The 2,144-nt window shown below is 43.4% G+C and overlaps 1 pseudogene; it reads right to left on the bottom strand.

The window, feature by feature from the left end:
• The window catches only part of LOC120052132, a 192,581-nt pseudogene extending 192,386 nt beyond the window's left edge, over window positions 1–195 (bottom strand).
• Window positions 196–2,144: the final 1,949 nt, after the last annotated feature.

Here is a 2,144-nt window from a genome sequence, read left to right as displayed (position 1 = left end):
CGTCCCTAGCTTCCCCTGCCTTCCCGTGCCCTCTCTCTCCTCCCTGTTGTGGTGGGCCTTCCATGTTCCATGGTGCTGCGGAGGGTCCCCCGTGGTGGCTACCCTGCAGCTCCTCTCTGCGCCCTCCAGCCAGGGTAGGGGGCTGAGGCAGGCCGGACTGACCTTGTCCAGTCTGGGGGTTGAAACTATCTTCATGCCTGAATCCTGTACTTTCTGTAGATTGGTAGAGGTAAGGGGGAGAGAGGGAGTAGGCAGATAGAAAGGGCAAGAGATGGGATAGTGAGAGGAAAGAATAGATAAAAAGGCAGTGAGAGGCAAACATAAATAGAGAAGTGAGGGGAAAGAGGGGAGAGGGACAGTTTCTTTTAGTTTTCAGGTCACAGTGGAAGAGGCTAAGCACTTCTAAATGGTGTTTTAATGTCACTCATCTAGAACTGTAATGAAGATCAAACAGACTTTGGTTCCATCACGCTTGATCATACATGCTGTGTGTGTGTGTGTGTGGTGTGCGTGCGTGCGTGCGTGCGTGCCGTGCGTGCGTGCGTGCGTAGGCGTGCGTGTGTGCGTGTGCTTGTTGTGTGTGTGTGTGTGTGTGTGTGTTTGTATCTTAGGGCCAGGCCGGGGTGTAGGACCAGTGGTGGAGCTATAGCTTTAGGAGTGTTTCCCCATTTTTCCATGATGATATAGCCATAATAAATAATAATAAAAATAAGGTTGCTGGAAATACACAGCATATCATCATCTAAAATACCCTTCCCTTTCACTTTGACCACTGCTCTCACTGGGACAGCACATACCACCCCAATCAACGACACAGCACCGCTACAGGGCTTTGTCAATCTGGGCCGGTACCAGACAGTTAGTGTTATTTATTCAGGCCATGGAAAAAGAAACACAATTTATTTGGACTCTCTGGGCAATCAGTGACCAGTGATTGGCCCAACACACTACCAGGGAGAAATGGAATCAGTCAGTATTTTTAACCCTTTACAAAGTCACCTCTTTAGAATTGTCATATGTTAACAGGGCCAAATTGACAATGCTTCAAAACGAAGAACTTGAGAAGCAATATGCATAACTATGGTGGCGATTGAAAAGGGAGCACTTTTGGAGGATATGGGGAAATTATCACACAAAAGGTGAGGACCGCAACAGTTCACTCTGAAATCCAGACATTCTTTTGCATGCATTTGTTTTTAATAAAGGCCTAACTGGTGTCTCCAGTGGCCACACATCTCTCCAAAGTATGCACAGGTTACTAAATATTTTCAATGCACTTTTAGGGGACTCAAGAAAAGACCTTCACAACTATTAGGTTGCTTGTTTTTTAGTCAAGGCACATTCCAGGAACAATAAGAAAAATCCAGCAATTCATGACACATCATCCACCACGTCCCCCTTGCTAGGAGGGAACGGGCACGGTTATGTAAATATTGAATATCTGAACGCGGACGTTAGTATACGAATACTTGAGATAGTAATTCAATTTGAGATATTTTTTTTTTTTTTTTACAAGTCTCAATTAAATCCCATTATCAACTAGTAACAGCAGTCAACATTTGGACACACCTACTCATTCAAGGGGTTTTCTTTAGTTGTAATATTTTCTCAGTGTAAGATTATAGTGAAGACTTAAAACCATGAAATAACACATATGGAATTCATGTAGTAGCCAACAAAGTGTTAAATAAATCAAAATATATTTGATATTTGATGTTCTTCAACGTAGCCCCCTTGCACACTCTTGGCATGGCAGATTGACTACAATTACGGATAAGTTAGCTACATGAAAAGGAGTTAGGACTACAACGAGCACCCACAGGTAGCTGTTTGTTTAATCTGAATGGGTTGGTGTATGACCAAGATTGGGACGCAGCAAAATACCCTCAGCTACTTGGTAACTGGCTATCTTTCACTAGCAATGTTTAAATAGATTTGAATGCAGTACGAGTATAGGCACTGTCGATGGGGTGATATACTATATATACACAAAAGTATTGTATGTTAACACCCCTTCAAATTAGTGGATTTGCTATTTGAGCCACACCGTTGCTGACAGGTGTATAAATCGAGCCTTTATCCTGCATCTCTATAAGACCAAAGCATTGTCAGTAGAACGGCCTTTGAAGAGCTCGTGACTTTCG

The sequence above is a fragment of the Salvelinus namaycush genome, chromosome 8 (assembly GCF_016432855.1).
Source record: "Salvelinus namaycush isolate Seneca chromosome 8, SaNama_1.0, whole genome shotgun sequence".
Classification (NCBI taxonomy): Eukaryota; Metazoa; Chordata; class Actinopteri; order Salmoniformes; family Salmonidae; genus Salvelinus; species Salvelinus namaycush.
Note: the sequence above shows the minus strand (reverse complement) of the source record. Positions and strands in the feature narration are given on the sequence as shown.